The 24083-nt window shown below is 39.6% G+C and overlaps 2 protein-coding genes across 14 annotated transcripts in view; both read right to left on the reverse strand.

The window, feature by feature from the left end:
* The window catches only part of LOC109408749 (serine/threonine-protein kinase N), a 371435-nt gene that overhangs the window by 57993 nt on the left and 289359 nt on the right, over positions 1-24083 (reverse strand). The gene's annotated exons all lie outside the window — the stretch shown is intronic.
* The window catches only part of LOC134288706 (uncharacterized), a 345573-nt gene that overhangs the window by 20838 nt on the left and 300652 nt on the right, over positions 1-24083 (reverse strand). The window contains exon 1 of one of the 5 annotated variants that reach the window (XM_062854361.1): positions 11282-11852. The exons of 2 other annotated variants lie outside the window; for them this stretch is intronic. The gene's annotated coding sequence lies outside the window, so the exon portion shown is untranslated. Of the gene's footprint in view, positions 1-10770; positions 11853-24083 lie in introns of those variants that run through there. 2 more of the 5 variants (XM_062854359.1, XM_062854360.1) reach the window with 2 other exon arrangements.

A 24083-nucleotide genomic window follows, 5' to 3' on the forward strand; every position in this document is an offset into this window, starting at 1 on the left:
TTTTTTTTAAATCCCAGGGATCCTTCCCAGAGAAACTCTTCGGAAAATTTTCATCGAATAGTGGAATGGTACGGGATAACCTTGAGTAATCTTAGAAGGAACTTCTTGGGGCAACATAAATTTAATTTTGGAGAAGTTCCTGGGGATTGCATAGAAAAATCCCTTGAGATTTCCTAACAGTATTCCAGAAGAAACGTCTCGTGGAATCCTGGAGGTATCTCAAAAGATAATGGAAAAATGCCTTTCTGAAGAAAGGCAACATAGAATATTTTGTCAAAGAAATCTATCCTGTTTTTATACTAATTCCGTTTTCCGTACTTTTTAAAATATAAAATGTTAGCGAAATACAGAGAAATAGATATATAAAACATCTTTGCTCAAAAATAGTACACAAAACGATTTCCAATAGTCAGCATTGTATGGGAAGTCGCATTTTTTTTCCTTCGCAATGATACACTAAAAATGATCATCAGATTACCGAGTTCAAAAATGCTGTATTAGTGTAACCATTGTGCACTGCAAATGAGCACTGGAATAATAATAATAATAATATTCCATAAAATGAAGCAGAAGCTTGGGTTTTACAACAGAGCAATAATGGTTCATGATTCTCAAGGTGTATCGAAATCCTCCAAAGGAACATTAAGAAAGCTTTCAAAAAATACATGAAAAAACCTAAGGATATTTTTTAAGAAATAGGGTGACGATGGGTTTTCTCGGCAGGTTTGTTTTCTTCGTCATGGGGGGTTTTTGTCGGCCAAATTTCATGAAACTTCGGCATATACACCGTGTCCAATAAGTTCTCATACAAAATACAAACTTAGAAAAAATCATTTTATTTCGCATATGTGATTCATATTTTCAAAGTGAACACATGTATTGAAAGGCCACATGGTCGGCGTTAAGTCAGAGGGGACCAACTAACAAAATTGACGAAAATTAGATTTTTAAGGCATTTGATTAAGAATTACTTTAGCTACTTGGAACATTCACCCGATTTTCTTAATGTTACAATTAACGAGAGTTATAGCACAATTTTCTTTTGATTGAACTGTGAAAATCGATAATAGTGTGCAGTCAGAGTGGACCAAATGCTTGATGTCAAGAGAATTGAAAAATTATGTATTGATTAAAATCCAATAATCAAAATAGTTTATCATCAAAATATAATACTTTTCCACATCGTATGACTCCCTAACGCATTTTCTGAAGATTACTGATCAAGAAAGCACGTGAAAATCCATTTTATTATGGTTAATATCGTATTCTACAGATTATCGTATTGAAGCATATTGTGGCATTTCGCGTGCAGACAGAAGGGACCATGTGCCTCTAAAAAAATAGTTGAAATTACCTTATTCTTCGTAATCCTTTCCAAATTAAAATATGTTTGTTTAGTAGCTGTTGGGCATCATATTGAAATGTACCAATACCCGTTTCATGAAGAAATTGATTTTAACGGTTATTTAAGAATTGTGTACTTGGTTCACTCTGTCTGAACGAATTTTTGAAAAACACCAGTTCTCTGAATAAATTATTATGAGCTGTGTAACTACAATAATTCAAAAACGTACCGAACTACGAAAATACGTTCAAATGTTGTTAGCTATTAAATGTTCAAAATAAGAATTCCTGAATAGCTCATTAATTGACTACCCTTCATGCGACATTGAACTGTTGCACTTGATCCACTCTGACTGAACATAAAAATTGAAAATGGTAATCAACAGTGTAATAACAGAAATATCAAATTTCAAACTTCCTGCTCACATTTTACACTACTCCTATTAACTGTTGTCCTACTTGTGCATTATTTTTTCATCAAATATGTAAACACTTGAGTGTGAACTGTAGTTGGTTGTAGATTTTCCAAAAATCGTTCAGTCAGAGTGGACTAAATACAATCAATTACTTAGCAATTTCTCGGTTTCAAGCTTTTTTTACGTTTTTTCGCGATCAATACAGAGCGATGCTTTGATGAATAGTTATTAAGATTTATGGCAAAAAATCACGAACATTTGTTGAAAAACTCAAAACTTATAGAGTTGCAAACTTTAAAGTCGTTTTTCTAGAAATTATACAAAAGACACATGGTCCTCTCTGACTTAACGCCGACCACATAATACTGATTAAATAAAGCATACGGTTTAGAATAACTTTATTTTCTATTTGTTTTTATTAGCCTAGCAGAATACTTCCGTTTTCTGAAATCCGTTTATCCGGCACGCATGAGAAATGTTCGAAAAGTTTTCCATTCTACGGTAGCGAAATAGAGTCCATAAAGATAAATTTTGAGTTTGTATCTCAAGTTATGTACCAAATGGATATACTAAGGCTGGTGAGAAATTTGCAAGTAAGCTCAATTTGGGCTGATTTTCATGAAAATAACCGTTATATCAAAGATAAACATCATAAAACCTAAATTTTGGACAAAATTTACCACAATAGGAATACAAGCATGTTTTAAAAGTGAGAATGATGTGAATCAACCAGATAAGATGCACTCATGCTTCGTTAACACAACAAATCTCAATAAAACAGGTAAATGGACTATTTTGTTTAATTTACCTTTTATTATGTACAAAGTAAAACGGCTTCGTACTTTACCAATAAAGGATCTCATATTTTTTTCTCTTCTGGTCATAGTTGCTACTAGCAGTGGGGAGGACAGGAACCTAATTTGTTTCAACTTAAAACCATTACGCGTTAAAATACGACGAAATACCAATGAAATGGCGTGCGTGCCAGCTGAAATGGACTTACGACACATAAGCGATCAGCAGAGAAGGATAAAGGACAATTAGTTCCAAAACATATGCTGTATTTGGTGTGTGTTAGTTGGCCTTTCAATAAATAAATTTACTTTGAAAATCCTAATTACAGATGTGGAATGAATTGAATTTGATTTTGTATGAGAACTTATTGGACACGGTGTAATTCAGCTTGGTTGGGAAGGATTTGAGGCCAACTCTGAGTTCAACAGCTTTCAAAAAAACCCCCCATGACGAAGAGAACAAAACTGCCGAAAATACACAATTTCCCCTAGTAAGCGTATAAAGAATGTTAAAATTTTCAAGAATTCTCTGAGAGATCTCTTATGATCCAAACAAACTCTGTTCAGAATATTTCCAGGAATTTAGATAAAAATTCCTTCCCAAATTACTAAATACAGTTAAGTAATTTACCAAATATGTTAAATTAAAAATAATTTGTTGTTTGTTTCAGTAACAGTGAAATACGGTAAATGCCTTGATTTACAACAATATCTTCCCATTGAGCCCTTTCTCTCCGCCAGTACTGTGGCAGCACAACAAAGACCAACAGCGTGACATTCGTGTCACAATGTTTTCCGACCGCGAAACACCACTTTGTGAATATTTTCACCACCGCGCACATCCGAGTCAGTCTTCGCAGTCAGCAGAACACAGCCAGAAAGGAAAGGTTCAGAAGCTGGGTCACAATGCCACCCATCATCTATAGAAGCCGCGTGAAACGACAAGATGCACACGCGGATTTGTCTCTTCTTCAAGGTTCCCTCGCGCGCTGTCATAAGTAGGTCAACCGTGTCACGTCGTCGTCGTCGTCGTCGTTGTCTCCGACCGACAACGTAACATAACATATGGTTGATTCTTCCGTCCGTCCGTAGAACATAGTTCTCTACATGTTTGTTCGTTAACTTTTGGCACTGATTACGACGAACCTATGTAATTTCGAAAATGAATGAAGAACCTCATGTCATCACAATTGAAAATGGGAGAGATGTCACTTCCTGATGACTTGTAACGTCTGCGATAACTGTCAACTCTCACAAGTCAACCTTTTCTACGTTAGGGTTCACAGCACTTTCCCTGAGAAATCCCGAACTTTTGGCATTTCAGCACTAGATTCACGTTATATTTTCCGTTCGATTTAATGCCACTGACCGTAGAACCGTGTACGGACGGACGGCTACACACACCCGACCCGTTGCTCTGCTATTTATTGTTATGCTTTTAAATAGAAACATCAACGTCGAACAACCACGTCCGTCGGGGAGTAACTCTAACAAACCGGTAGGATACTCTTAAAAAAACGCATGTATCCACTGCTGATTGCTGGCGGCTAGGATGTGTTCAGCATTGCCTGCCGTATAGTGTCGTGTGTGTTTATAAATAGCGGAGGAGTGAATATTTATCTAACAACAAAACAGCACAAAAAGTAAGAGAAAGATCAATGAAACGATCGGCGAGAATTGGGAAACTGACCAGTGGCGGGCGGTGGTGGCGATGGCGATCCATGTTGCTTGAAAGGAAAGGACCATCAGACGGCGGCACCGAACAGCAGTTGAAGTTGTGAACTGATTGATTGGTCTTTGTTGCCGGTCGGTGGCGGACGTTTGCAGAACAACGTCTTCATCTCATCGGGACCAGAGCAGGAATGTTTGCGAAGATGGTAGATTGGCTAAGTTTAAAAATATGTAAAACGAAAGCTCTTCTTCTTTCTGGCTCTATGCGTCCACAGGAAGGGCTGCAAAACGATGAGTCGATAAGGAGAGCTTCCAACATAGCTCTGGTCTCATGCTTCCACGGGTCAATCGATGACAAAGATCGCCAGCTAAGAGTTGTGTGCTTAGCTGGTAGTGAGCACTGTTGCCCCTCTGACTTCAGCTAGATTCGTCAATCAAGGTACGTCCCGAGCGTCTGTTCATCAAGGAGATGTGGCTCAAACAGCGTCTGTTCTGGCATCCGGCGGCTGGCTGAGTATGAAATGCTCCTCCACCGGAAGCTATACCTAAGGTAGCCGCCCCACCACGGTGGATAGGAGACCTTAGGCTAACATCCTACTGTTGCCGAAACCCAAAAACCGTTACAGAAAACGAAAATGAAAGATTACGAACTGATTCAACGGCAACGACTTTTAGAACGGAACATTGGGCAAGAATTGGAACTTGGAATGTATTAACTCTAGTCCAGCCGGGACTTGAAGCTTGAGATCCTAGGGCTGAGCGAAGTCCGTTGCCGAACTTTGGAGAACACAGATTGGCGTCGGGTCAAATTATGTCATACTCTGGCCTACGAGGCAAACACGCTCCTCGTCACCGTGGAGTTGGTTTCCGGCTCAGAGCTCACGCCCCCTCATGAAGTGAAAACCTGTTAATGAGAGGATAATTGTGGCCAGATTCAGAACACGGGTTTCACACCTTACCATGATCCAATGTTAAGGCGCCAACTGATGCTGTCGAATTGCAAGACAAAGAGAACTTTTACAGTCAACTGAATGCAGTCGTGGATAAGATTCCAAAAGGTGGTGATATCAAGACTCTCATGGGCGACTTCAACGCGAAGATTGGTTAAGACAACTCGGACTACTGCCGGGGCCCATGGCGTAGTGGTTACTTCATAAGATTATTTTCGGAAATCCTTCCAGAATCTTTTCTGGTTTCCTCACAACATTTAAATGTTACTTCGCAAACATTAAATTTCAGAAATCCCCGGTCAACAAACTGGGATCTTTTTACTGATTTGGTTGCGGCCAAATTTCATGGATACTCACCATCCATTGACACTCCAAGTGATTTAGATGATGCCGTTGATACTACAACTACTACAACGACCTTCATCATGGAAGCTTTTTAAGAAGCATGCCCTCTACGGTCTGTGAAGATCACAAGAGGAACCCCTTGGTGGAACTCTGATCTGGCGAAACTCAGGAAACAATATAGAAAGAGTTGGAACAGACGACGTTCGGCTGGTTCGGAGGCTTTCAGGTCGGCTCGCAAGGCCTACAGGAAAGCTCTCCGGTCTGCTGAACGATCCGGCTAGAAAAAAAACCTTTGTACAAATGTTTCCAGTTTGAGTGGAGTCAGTCGGCTAAATAAGATCCTTGCGAAATCTAAGGATTTCCGAGTGAACGAACTTCGTTTGCCAAATGGCGATCTGACTTCTTCTGATGAGGAAGTTCTGGAATGCTTATTCAGCACACACTTCCCTGGATGTGTGGATATTACATCTTCGAATGAACCTGATGTCTTTTCTTGTAGTTATGATTCTTTAGCTTTGGCTCGGAGCATTGTAACTATAGAATCGATTGAGTGGGCTCTTAATAGCTTTGCTCCTTTCAAATCTCCTGGGGCAGATGGAATTTATCCTATTTTGCTTCAGAAGGGATTTGATTATTTCAAACATGTTTTGAAAAACTACTTGTTTGCAGTTTTGCTACAGGGTATATTCCCAAATCCTGGCGGGATATTACTGTAAAGTTTATTCCAAAAGTGGGTCGTGCGTCGTATGAAGAAGCAAAGAGTTTCAGACCTATCAGTTTGACCTCTTTTCTTCTGAAATGCTTAGAACGCATCGTGGATCATCACATCCGTGATGTTCATCTGGCCAACGTGCCTCTTCATGTGAACCAACATGCCTACCAATCTGGTAAGTCCACTGTGACTCTTTTACACAAGGTTGTTTACGATATCGAGAAAGCATTCGCTCAAAAGCAATCTTGTTTGGGTGTTTTCTTAGATATCGAGGGTGCCTTTGACAATGTGCCTTTCGAAGCCATATTGGAAGCCGCACGAAGTCATGGTATATCTCCAATGGTTTCCAATTGGATTCATCAAATGCTCAAAAACCGATATCTCTTCTCGACATTGCGTCTAGCAGGGATTAGGAAATTGAGTGTTTGTGGATGCCCCCAAGGGGGAGTCTTGTCACCGCTTTTGTGGAATCTCGTAGCAGATACGCTATTGAGGCAATTCAATAATAGCGGTTTCCCTACTTATGGTTTTGCCGACGACTACCTAGCATTGTTAGTTGGTATGTGTATCACCACCCTATCCGACCTGATGCAAAGCGCCCTTCAGGTAGTTGAGGGTTGGTGTCGCCAATATGGCCTTTCGGTTAATCCGAGTCAAACATCTATTGTTCTTTTTACGGAAAGTCGAAACCGTAATGGCGTTCGACCTTTGCGTCTCTTTGATTCTGAAATCGATGTGACTGAACAGGTAAAGTACGTTGGAGTCATTATTGATTCCAAGCTTTCCTGGACACCTCACATTGAGTTCAGAATCAAGAAAGCTTGTATGGCCTTCGGGCAATGCCGGCGAACCTTTGGTACAACTTGGGGTCTAAAACCCAAGTATATCAAATGGATCTACACAACTGTTGTTCGGCCAATATTGGCTTGGTCTACTAGAGGAAACTCCTGTGAACCGCACATCAACACACACCTCGTTGTTTCCACTTTTGGTGAATTTGGACAAAGTTGTCCTTGCTCCAAGTGATCTTGTAATTTCCCATATAGGACATTTTCCACGAAATTTCCTTCTCGGGAAGAGTGGACATCTGGATATCTGGATAGCAGTATTTCAGACGGCATCGTATGTTACATTGATGGCTCCCTTCTCGAAGGTCGAGCAGGTGCTGGTGTTTATTCTCGTGAGCTAAGGCTGTATCAGTCTTACTCACTTGGTAGACACTGCACTGTTTTTCAGGCCGAAACCTTTGCTCTTATGTGCGGAGTGCAATCAGCACTTCAGCAGCACGTAACGGTCAAGGTAATATACTTCTGTTCAGATAGCCAGGCTGCTATTAAAGCACTTGCTTCGGCCAACTCCAGGTCGAAGATAGTTATCGCTTGTCGAACTCAAACCGAGGAGCTGTTCACCTTGTATGGGTACCTGGCCATTCTTCCAGGGGGGATATTTTATTTATTTATATCATTTATTAATAAGTAACTTAAGACATATTGTCTTTTTAAATGTTACAATGAATTCATCGATAGAAGAAGTGCCGCCCATTATTGTCTTATTTTAAACAGTGAACTTCATTTTAAATTACTATTTTAACCCAAGTGCTCTATACATTTCTTTCTAAAAACTGCCCCCGTATTAATTAGCGTCAAATCATTAGGCAAAGAATTCCAAGTTGAAACACCCCTTACGAAAAAGCTATTGCCGAATTTTGTGGTATGATGTCTTGGTATCGCGAATTTTTTCGACCTTGCGCTACGTAAACAATTCAATTTTGTATATAAATATTCAGGCTTCTTTATGCTAGCAAGTTTAAAAACTAGTTGACAGCAACGCAGTTTACAAAAGTTCTCGAATGAACAACCTAACAGTCGTGGTTGAAGATGTGAAACATGACTAAAACGTGAAAGTTTAAAAACATATCTAACACAAGCGTTTAAAGCAACTCTCACGCGATTTAAAGTATCTGCTGAGACCTGCATTAACAAAAAATCACACGCGATAAAATACGGTAAAACAACAGTTTTGAACAACCTAATCTTAGTGTTCGTAGGCAACAGAGAAGCAGTTAGCTGTAACGAACGAAGTTTTCCATAAATTTTCTCACATTGTTGCAACACAAATTTGTCCCATTCTAAGTTTGATTGGATAACATAGCCCAAGCTAGTGGCAGAATTAACATAGCTTATTCGATTGCCATCGATCATAATCGTAGGTCTGATGGTATCATTTCTATTGGATATAAACATAGCATGAGTTTTGTTCTTCCATCGCTGGAAATGAATTGGCTGAGGATTAGCTCGCACTGGAGCATCACATGACTTCATTGGCCCTGAGCCAGCTATTTCGATATCGAAGTGCTGGGTAAAGCTTCAGATTCACACCTGGGCTGCTACTCAACACAGACAATACTGGAATAGTTTGGAGTCATGTCGTCATATTGTATTGTACTGTACTGAGCCATCTCCAAGCGTGGCGAAGTATCTTACAAATTTGTCAAAACAGAATTTCAGCATTCTGGTCAAAGCATTGACTGACCACTGCCGACTTAGCTATTACATGGCGAATATTCAAGCTGATTCATTTGCATGTGATAGCTGTGAATCCGATCAGGGATGGGAACACTCACTTGCAAAGAGTTACACTCACTTGCTGTTTTCTCAGCTCAGAAGCGTGCTATCAAGAAACGATGTATGGACGACTTTTGGCTTGTGGTTTTGTCTAAAAGTTTGTCAAATAGGGTACGGGTCGCAAACCCATACCTAAGTCGTGACAGAGCTGCGAAAGCGACTCTCCACGAGGTGAGTGTAATTTACATTCACCTCGTGGAGAGTTGCCTTCGCAGCTCCCTCACGTATTCGATATGCGTGTGCGACCCATACTTTGTTCGACAAACTTTTAGACAAAACCAAAAGACAAAAGTCGTCCATACATCGTTTCTTGATAGCACGCTTCTGAGCTGAGAAAACAGCAAGTGAGTGTAACTCTTCGCAAGTGAGTGTTCCCATCCCTGAATCCGATTATGGAACTTCATATCATTTGATATGTAACTGACCAGTTTTTGTGCAACTGCGGTTCCGAGTATTCGGTAAACACTTATTAAGTGAAACTGACTTCAGAGACCTGAATATTCAGGATGTTGTTCTTAACCCGCTGTGGTAAAGAGCTATAGGCTCTCTTTCGCTTTATGCGATATTACAGTGCCCTTTTCAGGGCGCTGTTTGAAACCTTTGTGGTACGCTTATGCGTTAGTATCCTCTTCCAGGGTACTTTTCCTATTTCCCTACCTGTCCTTATCCCCATCCTTATCCTTATTTCCTTCCTTTTCCCTCAGGTAGATGATGAAATAGGCTATTATTTTGGCGATGGCACATATGTCCCAAATGGAGGATAACGTGCCTCTGGAGCCGGCCTTCTGATACCTGAATACATCCAAGATTATTTTCGGAAATCCTTCCAGAAACTTTTCTGGTTTCCTCACAAGGGAAGGTTACGATGGTGTCCCCCTGGGATTTCAACCGGACTATTTTTGTTGCATTGTACATGTGGAGATACGCTTAAATCCAAAGCCTTTCGGTTGATAGGCCAGTGGTGTAGTCAGGAGGGGCTCTCAAAGGGACAAATTTGAGCAAATATAACCTTTCTTAAAAAAAAAATCAAACGCCATCAATGAGCAAATTTCAAAACATATTGTAGTAGAAACAGGCAGAGTATGCATGAATACATGATTTCGTAACAAATTTAATTTACCATAGGCGTTGCCAGGGTGAGATGAGTGATACACTTTTATTGAAATAACATCAACTGGTTCAAGTTTATAATAAAATGTGAACTTAAAACCCCGAACGACATGACAGAGTCTGAATCCGATTTCATTGTATTTTTACTTTAATGGTCGAAGTATCCAAAAAAGACCATGCCCCTTGTGCCTGAGAAAACTCTAGAGCGAATCTTGAAGAAATACTTACAAAAATCCCTGAGGAATCACCAGAGAAATCCTGCAGACATCTCTTGTTAAATTACTTGATGAATATCTAGAGGAATCCCAGAGACAGCTGTCGGGGAGATTTCTCACTTATAATAATATCAACAATTTCACATCGTTTACTTATATAGTTTTTCTAAAAAAATAGTGATATCTGCAAAAGTTATGCTGTATCAATACAATGATGATAGTAGCTTCAAAAAGTTTGCTACATTGAACCATTAGAAGGTGGAAGCAGTAATACGACGAACATCTGAGCTACACTGAGAGATTCTCTATATTTCCTTGGCGTGCTCTCCAGAACGCAATAGCACATGCCGTTTTATCTGTAACAAGATGACCTCAACAGGTTAACAGTCAAGGTATAGTTTTAACGCTATTCGGTTAACTTTGTTGCTGTGCGGAGACATGTAATTTATTGACTTTACTCTTGTCTCGAAGGTAGATGATTACGAGACACTTTTCCTTAATTTCTTTACATCATCGCATCGATTCGCTATCCATCCAGCTCGTCGACCAGAACCACAAATAGACCATAACCCACGACACAGGCACACACAATGTAGGTAATCGCGCAACGTGATTAATCCGATGGGCATTTTCATTGGCGAAACATTTTCCTCCGATGAATCCTATCCATGCCGCGTGAAATGATATGCATATACTGCATGTCGTGGTTTAAACTTTGTTTTTGTTGGCAATTTATGACGTTGTTTATATTTCCATCGACGACATCGCATCGACTGCACTCTCACTGCACTTTTGCTCTTTCGCTGATTCGTTGTTCTTCGTGGACTCCGCACCGCACTGACCGAAGGGAAGTGGGAAAATTTGTTGCCCACATATATCACACCATGCGCCTCACACCCAACGCAACACAACGGCGTCCCACCACGACCAGCTTCCTCCCATTAGCGGGTTAAGAGTTGTACATTTTCGCAAATTTAGATCACTTGATTCGCCACGCTCACACCGTATCCAACCAACCCCAACTTTATGTTCTTCAAAAATCGACACTAAGAACCACAATCATCTACCCAATAAACGAGCGCGGTAGTCACACTTTGCACCTCTCAATTGATTTTTCACGACATGTCACGATCGATTCGGACGCGCACGTTTCACGACGGCCAGAACAATTGGACTGAACGTGCGAAACCGATCTTTCACTGACCGAACCACAACCGACCGAAAGATCACAGACAGAATATTGAGAGAAAACAAATGAATGGACATTGGGCGAGAGAAAAACGTCGTCGTCGGAAAACAACGCAACCCATCGCGATGGTCCGTCCGAATGGGGTGGGTAATCTTCGTTGTGGATTCGCGTCATGATCGCCACATGCACGATTGTTGTGCGGTTTTTCACGATGAGAGGAAATTGAATAGGGGTGTCCGTTACGCCTGACTCTCTTGTTTTGTGTCTAATGTTTCAAAAACATCTTAAAAACTCTAGTTTTCCATAATTAAATTTTGCGTTTTTTGAAACTTCAGAATGCCGCCCAACTCATATGGCTACAACTGAATCAATGAAGTTGTGAGTATGAGTTTCATTTTCAAAGAGAATTAGGGGGGTCATAAGTGATTTGTGCCTCAAAGACCTGAAATAATCACATTTTAGGGTGATGCAAAACTTTTTAGGTTTTGCATATTTAGTATGAGTTCTACAACGCGTTGCAATATGCGATTCCATATTCCGAATAATGTAACACATGCATAATGATCATTGACAGAGAAAGATCTCACTTAATAACAGTGGAAGTGCTCATAGAACACCAAGCTGAGAAGTAGTTTGTGCTAGGTGGCCTGGCATGCTACGCCAAGAAGAAGTAGTAGAAGAAGAAGATTCTCGAATTAGGAAACTTACTCAAGTAACATTTTAAGGGCCAATTAGTCTTGTAGAGGTATTCAGAACCGTCATAAAACCTAATAACATTTATTTTGGTTTTATGAGGGTTCTAAGAAGCTCCTTTAGACTATTTCACTGAAAAATGTTAGTTGGGTCTTGATAGAAATGAGCAATAGCAATAGGGTAGTGGACGTATTTCGGAACGGGCCAAGTATTTTGACCCTCCTTGGGAATTTTATTACGTTTATCATATAATCACTAGAAAATCTTGGCAGTTTTTCTTTGCAATTTCCAATAATATTTTGCCATTTACACAATATGGTTTGTTGTTCAACATTAGAATTTATCGTAATTCTACAGTAGTTATCAATTATCAGGTGAGTAACTAATCATTACACAGTTCTTGCAAAATTTGACCTATTCATGAGAAAAATGAAATAAAAACTGAAATTTCCCATTCATATTTTAATAAAAATGCGGAGTGAGAAGACGCGATCGATCGTACCCAAATTTTGCTATTTATTTAAGATGCAAAAATTCGTCAAAATTCCGGTAGTAACAAATGAGGTATCAGGTATGAGTGGAGCGAACATGATGTGATTGTTAGAACACTTGACTCTCACGCCGAGGACCTGGGATCGAATCCCACTCCCGACAATCCCACTCACTACTAAGTATGGGGTCTTCCTTCGCAAGGGAAGTAAAGCGGGCTCGTAGCCTAGAGGATCAAAACGGATAGTTTTGTTCTGCCCAACGTTTCGGCACTTTTGGCCTTTTTCAAAGAACTGTCTACCGTTTTTCGTTTTTATCTCTTGCCGTTTTGTGCATTTGGAGCTTCTTGCATGCAGTTTTTAACATTTATACAATTATTGGTAGGGGGTACTAACCATTTCTAACGAACTTGTTCATCGTGATGTTGTTTAACTGCTAGTTTGAAGAGTTTTAACCCGTAAACACCCGGGACGATCTTCTTTTGGTAGAAATGCAATATCTTCTTTGTTTAAAAACATTTTACCTTGGAGACTTTTTTATAGTCAAGGGAAATAGTTGTACTAAGAAATGCATCATACCTCCCCCCTTTGCACCCTTCCCTCTTTTGCGAAAAAAATACGTGGCTTTTAATCACCCATCATAGTCTGTTAAAGTTTTCATCCCAGAGCTATTCTAAGGCATCCAAAGTACTCCGAAGTTTTTGTCAAAAATCCAACATTCTAAACCAAATTTTATACACGTTGAATGATCACAGAACATAGTCTACTGTAGGTACTCAAAAAACCTCAAATCACCCATGGTACATGAATTGTGTGATCTAGGTCATCCAAATTACTCTGGAATTTATTTTCTTAAGATCTACTGGATCTACCATCATTTATATTCACTTTGTTCGAGAAATGTAATCACGTTGATGTCCATTAGACCTCGGCATGCTATGAGCAACGCGATAATGTGATAGTTGGACATCCCATGAATTGCAAATGCTTCCAATTCATTTTCAAGTTAGGGTTACAATATCTACATACTGTATCATGCTTTAATTGTAAAACAATATTCGTGGAATGTAGTCCATACTGCAGATGGTGCCTCAGTGCAAAACTATGATGCTTTTGGTACATTCATGGGATATTCCAGGCTTTCCAAACTATTCTGGATTTGAGACCTTCAAGGTTTACAGGCTCTACTCTTGTTTCTCTTCACTCTATCGACATAATTCTTCCCCGATTGTGTCTGTTGCAACTCATAATATTACGAATATCTCTATGTGTTGCTAGTTGGGTGTCCACACTGGCATATGAATGGACCCCCATGTATTTTGAAGTTTGGGGCGCAATATCTGTACATCTTTGGATATTTTTATGCTCGCGGAATATAATATACGCTACTCTTAGAGCCTCAGAATGCCATTCTGATAACTTAGAAACATCTACTTGGTGATCTAGGTCATCCAAACTATTCTGGATTTAAGACCTTCAAACTCTATAAGCTCTACTCTTATATCTCTACATTTTATTGGTGTACATCTTTCACGATTATTTCTGTTGTATCTTATAAAATTACGAGAATCTCTTGCTGTTGTTATTTATGCGTCCACTGGCATACAAAGGATATTCATAGTATGTTGAAGTATGGATCATAGAATCTGTATAACTCAGCACATTTTTATTGTAGTGAATGCTCCCCAAATATAATTGTGGTATTGTGGGAGGCATGAAGCAAAACAAAGATGAATTCAAGTAAAATATGTGTGAGGGCAGAGAAACTGTCAATAGAAAAAGAACTATTCAAATATTAGTAGGCTTTGGGTGTTCAAATCACAGAAATCACAAATGGTATGTTTTGAGATGTTGGGTTGCTCCAGGAAATCTTTTAGAAATTCCTCAAGGAATTACTTCAAGAAATCTTCTAGGCAATCTCCCAGACTATTCTTCGAAAATTTCTCCAGAAAGTTTTCTAAAAAACCTAAAGAAAACCTTTCAAGAATTCTTCCAAGAATTCCTCCAAGAATATCCCAGGAAATTCTCCAAGTTTTCCTCCATAAATTTTTACAAGAATTCCTCCAGAAAATACTCCACATTACTCCTCTCCAAGGAAATCCTCCAGAAAGTTCTCCAGGATTTTTTCAAGGATTCCTTCATAAATTGCTCTAGGGAACTTCAAGAATTCTTCCGAAAATTCCCTAGGGAATTCCTTCTGCAATCACTTCAGGAATTACTCCATAAAGTCTGCAAGGAATTCCTACAGAAACTTTTAAGAATTGCTCCAAGGATTCCTGCAGGAACTGTTATTGCTTCGAAAATACTCCCAGGGATTTCTTCAGAATTTTCTCAGGAAATTTCTCCACAAAATCCTCCAGACATTACTCCAAAAATTTATCTTGCAATTCCTTATTATTGAATTTTTTACAGAAATTTCTACAAGCATTCCTCCAGATATTCCTACTTAAATTCTGCATAAAAAACTTTCAACAAGCCCTCCAAGAATTCCTTCAATTCCTACAGGAATACCTCCAATAACTACTCCAAGATTTCTGCCAAGAATTTCCTCCAAGCTCCCCTCCAGCAATTTGTCCAGGAATACCTTTAAAATTTCCTCCAAAATCCACCGGAAAATCCTCCAGAAATTATTCCTAGCATTATTCCAAATAAATTCCTCCGGGAATTCTTTAACAGGTCCTCCAGGAATTCCTTCATAAATTTATCTAGGAAATCCTCAAAAATTACTTCAGGCGTTACTCTAAGAATTCCTCCGGGGTTTTTTTTCGCATTTTTTTCCAGAAAATTTTTCAGGAAATCTTCCTGAAATTGCTCCAGAAATGCCTACAGGAATCCCTCCTAAAATTTATCCAAGAATTCTTTCAGGAATTCCTCCAGAAATCTTCCAAGAATTTCTCCAGGAGTTCATCCAGGAATTGCCTCAACAATTACCCCAGGAATCCCTCCAAGAATTCCTCCAAAAGTTCCTCCAAAAAATCCTTCAGGAATTTCTCTAAGACTTTCGCCAAGAATTCGTCAAAGAATCCCTCCAGATATTCTTCCAAGAATTTCTGCCAATAATTCGTCCAAGGATTCCTCCAGGATTACTCAAGAAATTCCTTGAAATTTCTCCCAGGAATTCTCCCAGAATTCTGTCAAAAATTCCTACAAGAATCCCTCCAGGAATTTCTCCATAATTCCTTCAATTATTCCACCAGGAATTTCTCCAAGAAATTCTCCAGATATTCCTCCAACACATCTGCCAAAAAAATCCTTAAAGTATCGCTCTAGGTATTATTCCAAGAATTTCTCCAGGAAGTCCTCCAGGACTTCTGCCAAGAATTTCTCCAAAATTCCTCAACGAAATCCTCCAAGAATTACTCCAGGAATTCGTCCAATAATCTGTCGAGGAATTTCTAGGCAGATGTCTTGGAAGAATTGCTAGATGAATTCTTGGAGAAATTCTTGGTGGAATTCCTGAAGATATTATAAGAGGAATTCCTGGAGGACTTCCTGAAGAAATTTCTGGAGTAATTTCTGGGGAAATTCTGGAGGATTTCCTGGTGGAATTCCAAGATATTTCACCAATCCTAATTCCCAAAAAAGGAACTTTTGGCGTAATTCCTTAAGAAATCCCTGAAGGAGCTGTGAAATCTAACTATGAAGTGCCACAGAGCTTTTGTCGGGTGTGAATCGAAAGGTCAGTCCAATAAGTGAATCTGGCGAAGTGTAAATTGTACGGTGGTGAAGAACAATTCGGTTAGCTGCTGTTTGGTGCGGTTGTCCCAAATGTTGGGCGTAACTTTTGAACGTTCCCTTTTTGCTTCCTATTAATGAGTCATTGGCAAAGGTAAGTTGGAATGTCTATAATTATTCGCTATTTTCTATCGGATATGACGGGATTTGGCGCATACGACGAAGTAACATTCTACTCTATTTATTGTTCATAACAACGTTACAGTATTTGTCGTCAGATATAGTACTGAATATTTATGAATGTCAAACGTCATACCACTTTATAAAGAAGATTGCAATACATTTTGATTGTGGAAACAATATTTTTATTCAATACTGTTTTTTTCATCGCCTCACATAAATCGGGATGGTAGCATAAGGCTGAATTTCAAAAGGCTGAATGCACAAAAGGCTGAATGCGAAAGGCTGAAATTGAGAAACTGTAACATAAGGCTGAAAATACGAAATACAAGTTATTAGCACTTCCTCCTTTTCTTGGAGTTACGCCCCAACTGAGATAACGCCTGCTTCTCAGCTTTGGCATATCGTGTAAGGGGCACGAAGATGCTTAATGCCAAAGCGAGTCAAGAAACATTTCATAACGAAAAGTTCTTGGCCCGAACACGTAACCCTCAGCATGGGCCTTAGTTTGGAAACTGAGCTTAGTGAAGAGGCTAATGATGCATATCAACGAACACAGAAAGGAACTGATAACATTTATATCGTTTATTTTTCCTTCTTTAAACATAAGCTATTCTTTCTAGTCATGTTGTTTTGGAAATTGTTGTCGTTACGAACACTAACAATTTCATACAAGATTTTCCAAAAATGGCTTAAAATGGCCAAAGGTAGGACGGCCAAACGTCAAGCTCAAGCAAAACCAATGCGAGTGCCACGGCTGGGAAGTCGACCAACAAGCAAATCTTCAAATAGGCCGTTAAATCAGTGTATGCATGTAATTATTGTTAGTGTTAAGGTTAGTCTTTTGGCAGGTGCGTTTGAAAACTGTGCCTTTTGATGCATTCAGCCTTTTGTGTTTCAGCCTTTCGTAATTCAGCCTTTTGTACGTAACCCCATTAATCCATGTAGAGGTCCATGATCACTAGTTCAACTTAATGAATTATTCTCCGTGTAAAAAAGAAAAGACTAATAAGTACATCGTGACGAAATACTATCTTTTGATCACCATCTATTTAGAGCATGAGTTCTGAAAGTTCAACAAGATTTAAGGGCTGCATTATTCTGCAGTTTCTATTGTTACATTTAAATCTCTTGTGAAGTTCCGAAGTAAATCTGAATTTAATCGGCTAGATAATCTACCAATAACTCTTGTATTCATGCTTCTTGATTCTATGCATTTGTAGAATATTCTCTCTGACTCAATCTTGATTCGATGGAATAAAGAATCGATAAAACTAAGGTAGAATTTTAATCCACACGCGCCGATTGATGAACTCGTCGATGGCAGTTTCACACACGACGCGAATATTTCGTTCGTTCTCGTTCGATTTTATAGTAAACACCAGGGTCGTGCAATTTCGAAAGGAAAACATGACGTACGACGACTGTAGCAAATCGTTTCCCATGCGAACGGACTGCTGTGATGCTTCATCTCTCACCCAGCAACACACTCGTTCGTTGCTGCTACAGAAACAAGTGTGTATGAAACATGGGATGATACACTTGGATTTTCGTTTCATTTATGAGTCATTGAAATACTTCAACATGATAAAAACACTATTTAACGACGCGTAGTGCGTCATCGTCATCATTGAAATCTCGCTCGAAATTTCAAAGTGATAAAACTCAGCTACCAAAGCGCAAGTTTGGATGAAAATGTATCATCCCATATGCTCACTCGTGGTGAGTGTGATGATACTTTTTCTACTACGTGACTGCAGAATTGCCCGTTTTTTATCACTTCAAAAACGCGAGGCAAACAATCATTGAAAATTAAAAAGTCAATGATTCCTATGAAAATTCTGTGATGCACCAAGTCACCTTAAACCACATTTTTAACTAGTGGTGCACGCCAATAGACTGATAATTATGTTTTATGAAAGAGGATAACAAATTCGACCACTTAAATCCAATTAACCGGCGCCCTTAACCATTGAGAGACTAGCGCGCACCAGTGAGGCACTAATGCTCTGACGGGTGAAGCACAAGCAATGCCACCGGGTGGGAGACTACCGAGTGCTACGATGAGTGGAAAAGTTTTTTTTTAACGACCGAGTCATTAGAAAAATGTATGAAACACTTGAAGTGACTCATTCAAATGTTGCATGAAAGTGTATCATTGAAACGAAATTGTACGCCCCTGGTAAACACTGAATCGAAAGGCAAGCATTTGGTCCCAGTCAAGACAGACGACGACGACTCCACCGCCAGGAATGACGAAACGAGGAGCCAACTAGTGTTGACGTCGTCTGACGTCGATCTCGTCGAGAGAGATGTTGAAAGTTGCCTTTTTCTCGGCATAAAGAAATTAAGTGGATTTTGGCAGCTCATCTGCGGAATGTTCTGCGCGTAGTCGTCATCGCCGCCACTGAAGTGCGGGTGAAGAGACGCGATCGCGGCGCGATCTATCTCATTCATGCTATCGAGTGTGGTAGTAGAGGGAGAAAAGGGGGGTTTCTGGAATGTGGGATGGTAGGTGTCATAAATTGGGATTTTGTGGGATACGAAATATAAACAGTTTGACGAATGATGTTGTTGGTGTGACGTTCCAACTGGGACGAAGCCTGTTTCACAGCTTAGTGTTCTAGGGACACTTTCACACGTATATCATGTGGTATGCACATAAATACTCGTATTTTATGTGGCAAGCACAATGATGACATAGAAGAAACCCAGGATGGAGCTGGGAATCGAGTACATCGTCTCTGAAACAAAGATCTTAGGACTAGTAATACACCACGAAATAAACTCTTGAAGGTCAGAGTTTACGGTAAGTATCTGAATTCTACCAGGTAACATAAGCAGCTGCCAAAATATATGACTTCTCTCGGCATCCCTTTCTTACGTGGAGTACCAAATATCTATTATGATCGTTAACATTGTACCTCCAACCAACGCCAAGATCTCGAACGCGACTACAATAAACCCAAATCCACCCATAAACAAATCATAAATCTATAGCGCCAGAATCCCGCCCGGCACTACTGGATACTAGGTAGGTATATGTACTAATCAATTACCAGCGTTAACTGGGGCGATGTTGGATAATCCCGATCCCGCGATGATCAGGCAGCAATAAATAGTGGACCCGACATGCGCAGGGTCAACCGATGACATATGGGCGACTGTATGGTACCGCCAAGCTTGCGTGACCGATCGACCGACTGCGACTACTATTCGCTAGTAGTCTCAACGTCCACTGTTTTTGCTGTTTTTCCATTATAGGGGAATCAATGGCGTAATGAATATCTGCACATATTTCCTAGACTTTCTAGGACAACGAGTATCATCGTGTACGAGAAGGACTTGGTGGTCTTGTGGATACCGCTTCTGGTTTGTATTCCTCCTACTTTGTATCTTCATATACACTTTCTCTCTCTCCTTTCTACATAGGGGCTGTCCATTAATTACGTAAGGGAAATTTTACGATTTTTCGACACCAAACCCCCCCCCCCCCCCCCCCCGTTGTAAGATTTTTTGTATGAGAACCCAAATATTTTTGTATGGCGCGAAAGATTTCTCAAACCCCCCCTTAAACCCTTACGTAATTAATGGACAGTCCCATATACAACCCATGTATGTATAAAGAACAGCCGTTTCCCTTCCTTCCAACTGTGCCGCTTTGGCTTCATAGTAATAATCACACAAATCTATCACCATAGCCTGGCATCCACGCACCAATGTGTGAACTCTCTGCTAACCATATCCTACAAACACTCCAACATCCGCATGAATTTGTGCAGACGCAGAGGTATATTCGGCCTGTTGTGGATACAAGCTATAGCACATTGACCCCACATTGACTTGCAACCTAAAGTGGCAGGCGCATTGTCACCTTTAACGTGAAGATCAGCAAAACTCATACAATGAAGATGCCTGCTAGTCCCTAGCAGATATCTCATTGGATCCTTGTGTGAATATAGCTGGTCTGGCGATACTGGAGTAGCATCCACGGGCGGTCAATCAAGCTCAAGCTCAAAGTGTATCATCGTGTGCAAGACACGTGATATACGAAAGCAAAAATGGTCAAAAGACAAAAAATAAGATTTAAGTTAATAAATTTGGAAGTGCTCATACAACACTTAACTTGGAAGCAGGGACTGTCCCAGTTAGAACATTCCGCCAAGAAAAAAAAAACAGAAGGATATTCGTTTCGCTCCCGATCTTCATCATACCCCAAGCTCCCCCCCTAGACGAAAACTACACGACGTTTCACCGAAAAAGCAAAATACAGAGTAAATATTATTTTAAGCAAAAGCCAACATGTGCGGCATCTATTATGGCAACTACACTGACTGACGCCGACTGAATCGACAGTGCCGAAACGTACGACGGGAAGATACTAATTTACATCTGAAACAAACGATCTTCATATTTCGGCACGGGTTTCCTCCTCTCGTCCGGACGGATGGGGAGGCGGGAATGAGAATCTGAAAAGACACCGACTAATTAGGATTCGGACGAAAAATGATGGCGACACGGGGCACGCGATTGGTGGTTGTGGAGGGAAACCACCCATCATGTTTGGGGCAGCAGAACGATTACGAAACGATGAAAGACGGCGCGACGCGACGGACGACTTCTCAATGATCGGCTGGTGGTAAGGGAATAGGTTTGAGTATGGTTAGGGATCGGATGGGTAACACAGGAGAGAAAGTAAGCCAAGGAAAATGCGTTAGTTATGTCACAGAACGTCGGCGAAAGTGGTTTGCTCATATCAGCTGTTCTGGGAAGAAGGAAGAGCTTTCTGTGGAATGGGACTTTAACTTTGCACAGTCAATTACTTTCGAAATAAAATGAACCGGTTATATTAGAAACTGGCAGAAAGTAGATCAGGACCAGGACGTTATGCAACAAATGCAGATCTGTAAGACTTGGAATAAAGGGTTGTAGTCGATTTCTCACTTCACAGTTGAAATATTTCCAAGAAATTATTAACCTTAGTCAGAGCAAAGGAATAACATTCCAAGTGGAACACAGCCTGTATCTCAACGGAGCAATCACAAAAACATTTCCTGATGGAGTCCTTGGAGAAATCCCTGGAGGAATCACAGAAATTTTGGGGAAATTCTTGGATGGAGCTTAGGATTGCTGCAGAAATTATTGTTGGAATACCTTATGCAGTTACAGCCACTAGCGTAGGCAGCTTTTAGTTTTTTTCTCGCTCATTCTCCTTGATTGTATGGTAGAACCCACCAGAAAGTTTGGCTGGGATTTCTCAGGCAATCCATGCTGATAATTTTACAGGAATTGTAGGGAGATTCCTAAGAGCAATGATTGGAAACATCCCAGTTGCTTGAGAAATCCAATCAAGAATTCCTGGAGAAATCCTAGCAAGAATATCTGTTGCTACCCAAAGAAAAAAAAACCCTAAAGGAAATCTCAGGAAGAATTGCAAGGAAAATTTCTATAGGAATCCTTGGAAAAATCACAAGAATGTGCAGGAATCCTAAGGGTCTCCAGTTAGCCTAGTGGTTAAGGCTTTGGATCGCCAATCCGGAGACGGCGGGTTCGATTTCCGTATCTGTCGGGAAAATTTTCTCGATTCCCTGGGCATGAGCATGAGCATGAGCATAGATGACCGCACAATTCGTAGTTGCTACTCCGTGATTGACCAGAGCAATCGAAATTGCACAAGGAACCAATGAATAGGGCTTGGGACTAGCTTACTATTCTCAATGTACACAGGTCGAGAGCTCTCAACTTTAATAAGGTCAATAACGGCGCCGGCCACGTCCTTACGGTCATCGAGGATGGAAGGGAATGTTAGTAAGGCTGTGACCATAGTGGGTAAGGTGAGATGCGATCGGATGCGATAAGTTATGAGATGAGAAGAGAGATGTTTGATAGGCCATAGTGCATGAGGCAGGGTGGCCACTCAGAGCAGCAAATAAAATTCCCGAGTTTTTCCCGGTTTTCCCGATAGGTTTTTGAAATTTTTCCCGAATCTAAAATAGAATGATTTACAGTGAAAATTAAACATAACTTGCTAAGAAAAATTTAAGAGAATTAATATTGAATATTTTCAAATCCTTGGATTTAACATAGTTATGTGTTGTTTGTCTCGTATCCAATGATGGGCAATGAAGTTTTACGACATCTTCATTAAACATTCCTTAAATTCATAGATGACCAACTAGTACAAATTATGCAGTTGTTTAAGCAAATAAAAAAAAAAGATAATCCTGAGGGGGTCGAATTTCTCACAATATTTATAGGATTTACGAACTTATTATTAGTGGATTTCTTAGTAATATTCCAAAAATCTCTTCTGCAAAAATCTTGCACATAACACAACAGAAAGCCCAGAAAAAAAACATTCTGGATGAACTTCTGGTGGAATATCTGGAAAGATTACTCGTGAAAGAATTTTGGAAACGATTTGTAGGGAAATCTTCAGTGTAGTATTTTTGATATTCATTTTCAAGAAATTTATGGTACCGTAAATGGCTACTACAGAAAGTCAGGCAGGTTACTTACGCTAGAATCGTAAATTCTAGGAGAAATTTGAGAGATCAAAGAAATTTTAGATTTTGTCTGATACTCGTCTAGCATTCAGTTATTTCATCAGCGATTGAAATATGAAGCTCTCAGAGATTTAATTGTGATCACATTTTCCCTATGTCAAGAATTTCTCCAGGAATTTCTGAAAGATTAGTTTTTGAGAAAGTATTTACCCCAAAATGTAGAGGCAATTTCATTATTTGGGAATTGTTTATTTCCATAAATCATACAACTATATTGCTCCAGATGCTTTTTAATATGAGAATATCAATTGGTAGTTTAACTAGAAACTACGAATACTCAAAATTCTCGAGAATTTGCTGAACCAGGAGTTTTACCAGGGACTTCTGCTAAAGCTTCGGGATTTTCCCGATACCTTACTTCGGTCCGAACATTTTTATTCACAAGTAAATACAATAAATGAGTACATCCAAGAGCTTCATGAAAAACAACAGAAATCTTTCAAACACAATATTAGAAGTACTTTTATGAGCTACAATAGCCGTGCTTTGAGGTATTTCATCAGATAGTGAAAATCCCTTCAAATATTCTTTCAATTGTTTTTCACTAACTATTTTTGAATTGTAAAAATGTTTTCACCAGAATTACTCATCCAGAATTTCATAATGTTTAATTTTAATTTATTCTTGGGGCAATTCATTCATTCATTCAAAATTTTATCAGCATCCAAATTTCTAAAAGACTTTTGGCTCAAAGGATCAAATATTCTCCTAGAGATTGTACAAGGATATTTTTTTTTAGAAAGAAGTTATAATTTTTGTTATGTTTTATAAAACTTTTATAGGACGCTTGATGTTTTCAGGAACATGTACGTACATCCTGAAATGCTAAAGTGACATATGAATCTATGAATATTTGAATGTGTCTCAACCAGTCTTTCCCCCACAATGTTCTTTAGAATATCTTTGAAATTGTTCAAATTGTGATGTTAGGTAACATGACTATGATTAACTTTAATTGTCATGACTCGACGACAAGATATTAATTTCCAAGAATGGTTTTTAAGCTAGTTCACCCACTATGTCATATAGTTCAACAGTTGTTGGCTGCATTTCCCACAGATTCTCGTACTTATGCTTCTGGAGACTGTACATATTTTAGAATTTTGGAAAT

This window comes from Aedes albopictus, chromosome 2 (genome assembly GCF_035046485.1).
Source record: "Aedes albopictus strain Foshan chromosome 2, AalbF5, whole genome shotgun sequence".
Classification (NCBI taxonomy): Eukaryota; Metazoa; Arthropoda; class Insecta; order Diptera; family Culicidae; genus Aedes; species Aedes albopictus.